The sequence below is a fragment of the Solea solea genome, chromosome 10 (assembly GCF_958295425.1).
Source record: "Solea solea chromosome 10, fSolSol10.1, whole genome shotgun sequence".
NCBI lineage: Eukaryota > Metazoa > Chordata > Actinopteri > Pleuronectiformes > Soleidae > Solea > Solea solea.
In genome coordinates this window covers 17,384,592-17,393,685 of record NC_081143.1, presented here as the reverse complement: position 1 = coordinate 17,393,685, position 9,094 = coordinate 17,384,592, and the positions used below count along the sequence as shown (strand labels likewise).

Below are 9,094 nucleotides of genomic sequence, written 5' to 3'. Positions count from 1 at the left end.
TCTACTGCACTTCTTCAATAAAAGCGTTAGTCATTTTAGAGCGACGGTAGCTCAGTGGTAGAGCGAGTCGTCTTTCAACTGGAAGGTTATGGGATTGATTCACGGCTCCGTTACTCTTCGTGCCAATGTGTCCTTGGGCAAGACACATTGCTCCTAATGGTTGTGCCGGTAAACAAAGTCTAGTTTAAAGCAGCTTTGCTGCTTATTCCATGAAGCGGGGAGGCCGGACTAAAATTGACAGAGATCACACCATAGTGTTGTGTGCCAAAACAAGAAACTGCTATGCAAAGGTCTTTAAAAAAAATTTAAAAAAATAAAATATATCAGATCCACAAACACTTGGACATGTTAGTAATAGCTGAAGGGGATACACAAGGCCCAGCCTCTTCTCTCCATGGAAGCATAATCTCTGATGTTATCAGAAGATATGTCTGTATGATCCAACACACACAAACAATGTTGAATTACATTAATTTCCTGTATATGCTAATCTCATTCATAAATACTATTTGCCAAAACACCTACACCTTTAATGACATGTAATATCATGACTATGACTTACATCTTGTTCGCCAACATTACTGTGTAAAAAAACATTCAATAACAGTACATATATATCGATCATTTCGTTTAATATCAATAAAATATTAGGTTCAATATCAGTAAACACAAGTAAACACAATTTGTTTTCTGTCCATAAAAAATTACAGAAATAAAGTGAACTGCTTTCTTCAACCTTCACCCAGGAGCAAAACTTTTTATATAATATTATATAATACAATCATTTTCCGTGGTGACTCATTTGAAACATTTTTATCGTGGTAATGTTTTTGGCCAAATTTCTGATCAGATGAAAAAAGGAAATGCTTTAAATATGACTCACGTTTCCTTTTATTATTTATAGCAGACAAAAGCAAACCAAATGTATTGTGGTCTGCATGCTGCCTGCCCTTTAGATGACCTTTAGACGACCTTTAGACTCGCTGACACACACGTTGACAATAAACATAGCTGTACAGTCAGAGAAATTAAAACCATTATTTTGTTCCTGCAGACAGACGTGACAATCACGCGTGTTCGCTTACAGCACAGGGATCACAAGCGCTCACAGGAGACACAGGTGTGAACAGCCGCACTTAGCGCCGTCCTTTGTGATCAGATCTCTCAGGACGGAAGTTAATGCCAGGTCTCAATGGGGTCTTTAAGTATTTTTTAATGAACAGTAATGTCACTGTCATGTTGCTGTGTGTATAAAACCCTGCCCCACAGGGACTGAAACCACACCCCCACGCTACAGTCACTACCAACGTTGTGCCAATGTTATTAAGCAATAGCTCAAATTGTCATCATATCACAGCTAAGGGTGTAGTTCAAAGCGAAACCCTTTAGCTGTGATATGACGATATATCACAGCCTAATGTGAGCTACTGCTTTTATAAGAAAACATTTTTTTATAAATCATCTCCATGGAGAACCACATTACAAACAATTGGACATTGATACACAAAGTGTACGAAAATGACTCATTTCAATAAACACGTGGTGCTGTGTTGTGAGTGATAAACCGACAGAAAGCAAAACGAAAGTTGTTGCTCACAGACAAATCTCCTTATGTACAACCAGGTGACGCTTTGGGCCCCAGCCAACAACAGACAATGAGAAATGCAGCAAAAATAACTCCTTCGGTTACAATCAAGGTTATAATAGTTCAGGATTTTTCATTAGTTTTACTTTTTATTTAGTTTTGACTTAGAGTGGGTTTGCTAGGTTTTATTTTGTGTAAATGCTTAGTTTTAGTTCAGTTTTAGTTTTAGTTTTCTGAAATATGGAGTATTTGCCAGGTGCAAGATTCAAAAAGGTGATAAAGTGAAGTGTGGTCATAAAAAAACAGCTAAAGACACCATTTTAAAAATGTATCAATGTCAGGACAAATGAACAACCATCCCTGACTCAAATATAACAGTCTACAAGAAAATGTGCATCATAGTGGTGAGGTTGGATAAAGTTTCTGTGCAGTTAGGTAAAAAAAATATAACAGACTAAAAACACACATGAACATAACATTAATGATAATAAAAATAACGCTCATGAGACACATCACATTGTTTGTGAGCCGGGAGTCTCAGGAGCTCAATCTGAGGAAAAACATGAGCAAAAAATAAAAAAAAACAATAAACCCAATAAAAGACTGAAGGTTTGATTCACTTAGATAAACCAACTTAACCCAATTAACTACATAACAAAATGTTTAACTTGCACAGCTTTATCTCCCACATTGTCAACGAAAACATTTTAAAAATAGGGCCCGAAAACAAACCGCATTCAGTAAATACCAACATGTCAATGCTGCCATTTACTGAATGTGGTTTGTTGATGTTAGTACCAGTTCTGAACGAGGTCTTTTAGAGCTGCACCTCCTCACAGTTGTTTCTCAGAGAGTGCATTGGAGGGGTCGAGATGGTCTCGGTCAAACAAATACTGTATTTGAAGGTCTGTCACTATCGGAGCAGAACTATGCAATAATTGGGTGCAGGCAAAGTTCATATGATAACAGTGTTGTCAGGTTAAACTCCCTCAGACATGAATCACATTGTGTTTAGATAAAGAGAGAGGCCGACACAATTTTCCGTTACTAGCTTGACTGAATATTTTGTTTATAGAAAACTCACTATGATTCTTTTAGATTGTATTTTGGGTTTGTTTTGAAATAACTGGAAAAATTAGGGAGATTTTTTTTTCAGTGAGTGAAGTTGATGTTCTGGTTCAACAGAGGAATATTAGGGAGGCGGTTAATCATATCATCTCCATTGATTTAAATGAATAATTGAGATTTATGTCAGATTTAATGACGATTACTCACTTTTTTTAAAATCCATAATAAACACTTGACAACATTCTTACTCATTTTAGATCATTATTCAAGTTGCCCTTTCTTTGCCAACTTGAGTAATGATAATCAAATATGGAATAACCTTCCTTAAGAATCAGCTGAGGTGCTCACTTTCAAAACTCTCCAATAAATAAATGAGAGGAAACTGTTTATTTCTAGAATACTGACAAAAAAAAAAAAAAAAAGAGTATTTCCGAAACAGAAAGTAATATGCAGGCGAGCAATGTGATTTCTCCCACATGTCCAAAATATGTCCTGGGAGAACCTCCAGCCGTACACTCTCATTCTCACCTCCTCTTCCCTCCCTCCATGATATAGGCACAGGAGAAATAAAGACAGCAGGAGGTGTTAGCAGAGGGAGGAGACAAAGACGGGAAAGAAAGAGAAAGGAGCACACAGTGGACGGAAACAGAGAGATTGCGATGATAGTGAAAAGAAAGAAATACAGCGCTTCCCAGAATCTTGTAGTAGTCTACTTTTTTAACAGCAGTGAATGTAGGTGAACTGAGAAAGAGTGGGATTAAACGAAACAGATGGAGAAATTTGGGGATTTGGAGAAACTGAACGAGAGAGAAGAAACAGAAATCACTCGAGATTGGTGGTGATTAAGATGATCTTAAACAGATCAGCCCGGAGGAGCACAATATGTCTCTTCTGCTCTTCTCACCTTCCTCCATTTCGTCTCTCTGTATAATCCTTTACTCATCTCTCTCCCCTGTTGCACTCGTGCCCCTCTCACACACACTGTAACGCCTCAGTCCCAAGCTGCAGCCAGCAGCAGTCAGGAAATTAAAGCAGGAAACAGATACTAACAGTTGCTAGTATCAGATTCTGTGAGAAGGATAACTGACAGACTGTTGTGCCTGAAAGGGAGACTCTCACATCTAAACACAATAAGAACTAGAGGTGGGTCACAATATAGATTTGGTGATATGCCGTGGTCTTTCTGCGTGCAATACAATAATCCACGTCACTACTTCACGTCTCCTCACGGTAGCACTGCTCAAATGAATGAGGGAAACTTTGGTGGAAGTTACTTGGCCAAAGAAGAGGGAGTTTACAGCGGGCAGATAATGGCAGATAAAGCTACGTCAAGAGATGCTTCATCCACGGTCAATACATCGACTTTATGCACTTTGTTCTGTATGTTGTGAATAACTAGAGAAATCCTGCACGTTGAACTTTTTACGGACATTTTGTTTTCTTCAGTTCGACAGATGTCGCGATGTATCGCTATGTGATTGTCTCACAATATATCGCTGTATCGTGATATGATTGATATCGTGGACCAAGTATCGTGTATCGCATTGTGAGGTACCTGTGATTCCCGCCCCTAACTACAACTGCAGTTAAATTTTACAGTTGCAAAGTGTCATGTATCTGTCTGAAGAATGGAAAATGATGACAAGGAATATTTCTTAAATCTAGCTGTTGTTGAAGCTATGATTGTAGCTTGACCTCATCATATCATTTTACTTCTATTCTTGTTCCAGTAAAGTACTTTATTGATGAAGTGTGTCAGCCTCCTCTACACTAAGTGGCCACAGGCCTTCCTTCTTTCAGCTTCTTAGTATAAGGCATTGTAAGGTTGACCTATTACATCAGAGACCAAACGTTAGCCAGCAGCATTTTTTTTTTTGGCTTGTGTGAATCCAAAAATGCACTGGACTTATTATAGCTGTTGTCATTCCTTTTGTTAAACAGCTTCATCTTTTATTCTATTCTTTTCTATTCTCTACTGCATGTATGGTACAGAGCATCAAGGCCAGCTTGGGTCTGATTTAACGTATACCAGAAGAAGTAATTTGACTACCAATGGAATCATCTGAAATTTATATTTTGTTTGTAATTACAGTTGCACTAGCATGTTTACACGTATTTTAAAAGTCCAGTCGTACTAAACACAATCATTTGATATTTCATAATCTCATGTAAAGACCCTCTTTTAAGTCACAGTGTAAAAATGAAGTCTGCTTAGTGTAATTATCTATAGATGATGAGTTTCTGCACACAAACAATTAACTTTTAGTAGATGATCACATTTTGCTTCTGCACCACAGGCAAAGTCTTTTAACATTGATGTCTTATTTTTCAAAACACTTCACTTCACTGTTCATTACTGATGTGTAAAAATAACACCACTTGCCTAACACACACACACACACACACACACACACACAAAAAGGACTTTGAGCACATACTGACTAGAAATGACACTTTTTCCCAAGTGGTCCAAGACGAGATGAGTGACCCTGTCAGTGCGATCCACACACACCTGACTAAAAATACCCAGGGGGCCATGGGCTTGGCCCTGGATGAATCAGAGGTTCTAGCAGAAAACTAGCAGAGGAGCGCCTGCAGACACCTGAACCTGCTTTTCTTTTTACCCTTTGATAAAAAAGAAAAGCACAATATAATGTAAACAACGGCCACAACAGCATGCCATCTCCTTGTGTTACGGGGAAACAACAGAGTAGCTGAGTTGCCATCGTTGAAATGGTATGTCTCAAATATTGGTTCAGTGAAATCCTATGCAAAAAAGAATAACCACACCTCAGTGCTTAGCTGCTATAACTGTGCTGTGTTATGCTCAGTAAATTGGACTGCATTTGTTATATCAGAAGCTGGGATGTGAGGCTTTTTAAACTTTATCATCCTCTGTGGCCTGATTCACCTAAACACAATTAAGTTGTTTTGTGGATTATACTGTTTGTGGGCAGAAGAAGATTTCAGGTTGGCATTATTAGCACAGACATTTATCAATTTGTGTCATTGTTAATGAAGCAGCGGAGCCGAGTCTTGCTGTTTACCGGATGACTTGAGAACGAACACCTTCCAGACGCAGTCACACTGATCAGAGCATCGACTGTCGTTCTTTCTACTGTCATTCTCCTCGGGTTATTTTAAAATTTTGAGTCAGAGGAACAAGAAGAAGTCCCCAGGGAAATTTTCCTGGAATAATTTTGCTTCTTTGCAACCAGTTTGCTTTGGGCACCTGCGACTGGCTGTAATGGAAGTACACAGGATGCGTAGCTACTTAATTGTGTTCAACTTGCATTTGTGACGTCTTTGTCTCAGTGTCGGTACAAATTCACGAGTACACGTGTGGCAGTGAGTGTACCCGTACTCATCAGCAGTTTTAAAGCTGTGGATGAAAGCTGCATACATTACAACGTTATCAAAAACAAAGTCATGCATTTTATTGCATAATTATAGCTCATCACTAGTGGTCTTCACAGATTTACACAGAAATGAACCCAGCATATTTAAAAGCATGAACACTACACATTTTAAACTAAAAGCAATGTCCTTATGCTTTTGCTTAGAAATTAGGAACATATTCAAATCCAGCAGAAGACTTTTGTAGCATGTCGTCTCCCACCTTTGTGCTTGTATTTTTTACTGTCCAATCTGTTCTGTGCTTGTTCACTAATATCCCTTGATGCCAAACCAATGTTTCCATGTTGTGACATGAAAAAAGGGGTAGTCCAAGAGAAAATATCAACCATAGGGAGTGAGGACATTTTGGGAAAGTGAGGATGTTTGGCTGGTCCTCACATCTTAGAGTTAGGCATTTACTTGTGATGGTTAAAGGAATACTTCACCGTTTTGCATTTAGCTTTGTATTACTAGAATAGGGATAGTATTTTTGAAAAGTTGTGCTTCCCAACCTCAGTTTCCCCAGAGTTGAGAAATATCTACATTATTTTCTTTGTTACGTGCCCACCAGTGACACTTAGTCCTGTTACTGCGTAACTGTTAGCAAAGATGGTGGACACCGTTTACATTCTTGGAATGAGGTCCCGTCCCCCTACGAGTGGGTCTAAAAAGTATGGAATTAGCGTTGCAGTTTCAAGCCCCAGACCAAGGCTTGGAAAAAGTGTCACTGCTGGGCACGTAACAAAAAAAAGAATGAAGATATTTCTTGACTCAGGGAAAACTGAGGATGGGAAGCATCATTTTTCAAAAATACTACCCCTACTCCAGGCTAAATGCAAATCGGTGAAGTATTCCTTTAAGGTTAGGGTAAGGGTCTAGGGAAGGAATGCATTATGTCTATGAGCGTCTTCACTTTGAATGCTGCACAAACGTGTGTGTATGTGTGTGCGTATAAAAGTGCATTCACATAGAAGTAATAGCTCCACTGTGGGGAGCTGACTGACTGAAGCGACTGCTCAGATAAACCCCTCAGAGCCATGAGAAATCACTGACCCTCCACTTGTGTGTATGTAGCCTTCAGTGAGTTGATGGAAATGACACAGTGATTTTCTCTCAGCTCCGCAGTTCACTGTAACAGGATCTCAACACTCGTATAACCTGCTGCAGTTTGAGGAGTGACAGTATACAAGGGGACAGAAGTAAAAAAAAGGTTTGAGTATCTATCTCCAAATGTAGACACTATTAGTGTGAGTCACTTCCCAATAGATCTTGTTGTGTTCTGTGAGAGGTTTGTTTTTCTACCATGTTTTCCACAGAATCCTCTGTTCGTGACAACGCAGTGACGAACACACACTCACCCCGCGCTCTCTTTGACCCAGTCGGTCTCTGTCAAATCTTAATTGCCCCCTCGATTTCTCATGAAACGCATAACCCAGCCTGACCTTTACTTTTTCAATGCCAGAACACCAAATTGAACATCACACAGATTTAGCACGCTAAGCGTCCCTGAGCTCATACTCAATTCAAAGTCTTTTTTTGTATCACTCTATTTATGTGCAAATTCCCTGAATTGCTGGAGCTGAAATAGGTTGCTCTTGTGGGGTTCTGGACGCAATTGATTTTTCAGTATTTTCAATCATGAGACCTTCTGTGAATGCAAAACCTCATTATTGTACCTGGTAGTGGAGCCGTTTCAATATCCCAGAGAACGTTTCCTAATAAAGCTGGAGAATTTCAGATCCCATATTAAAATACATACATAGGAAAACAGAGGAATTCTCTGCATGAAATACAATTACTTGAGGTCTATATTCTCTAGTTGCCTTTTGCCATAAATTGATGTCTACTTATCATGCATGGGTCCATATCAACGATCGCTTTTATCTCTTCCTCTACCTCCACCTCTTTTCCATCCTCATGACCCTTTTCTTCACGCAGTCAAGTAATGTGGAGGAGGAGACAGACACAGGAATTTGCAACACAACATAATTCCCGTCCAACCGTAATGTGTGGTAATTTGGCTTATTCCTATCTGTTGTCCCTTTTCGTTAAAATAGGGATGGGCCTATAATCAAACTCACTACATGGGATATTTGTAAAAGAAAAACATGAATCCAAAAACCCTAAATTATTACATAAATGGATCATTAAGCAGAGGCTATCAGGAGATTATTTTGAGATAAAAGAAGAGAGGCAAAACAGCCAATACAACTGATATAACTATTAGTAGATATTCAAGGCTGTGCAATCGGTATCAGACACAAACAAGTGGTATCAATCAATTAATGCTCAAACCTCTCTGAGCACACATGTATTCACTCTCTTCTTTATCAATAAACTTGTTCAAACAAAGGTAACAAATGAAAATGAAATGATTCCATGAACATGCCAAACAAACACATCTCAGACCTGCCCAGGAAGCTGCATTTTTCATTACACTGTTGGTCCTGCAGGCTTTTCTGCACCATCATCAGTCAGCAGTTTTCACGTTTTCTCATAAGCTGAAAAAACAAACTAAAAACCAGTGGAGACTATAGAGACCTTAGCAACATAAGACCAATGTGAGGAGTTGTGTAGAACATAGTTATATAATACCTGAAGAAAAATGAATGCTATTATGCAACACTGAGAAACTACTTTAAAAAACTAAGTCATTTTAGAACCAGGGTCATTTTGAGGAATTATTGTGTTTATGAAGGACGATGAGTGATTTATCGGTTTATCACTTTTCATAATTGCTTAATCTGTTGATCTGATTTTTTGATCTGTTCTAATCTGATTTTCTTGATTAATCAGTTAGCTGTTTAAAATGGCAGAAAATCCTTAAGTAATTGATTATTGGTCTCAGCCATAATGTTTCATATACAATAAACTTGGGAGTAAAATTATTATACTGTACTGACAAAGTGTTCTCCCATAGGTCTTAAATAAAAGATGTTCTTATAACCTTACTAAACACAATGATACCTTCAGACCTATAAAGCTTCTTTTACTTCATGCAGTTTTAATCCATACACGCCAATGAGAGCTGAAGTTCTGAAAAAC

General features: G+C 38.5%; 1 protein-coding gene across 1 annotated transcript in view; it reads right to left on the bottom strand.

Annotated features, from left to right (window-relative positions):
* usp43a (ubiquitin specific peptidase 43a) overlaps positions 1–9,094 on the bottom strand; it is a 103,739-nt gene that overhangs the window by 32,613 nt on the left and 62,032 nt on the right. The gene's annotated exons all lie outside the window — the stretch shown is intronic.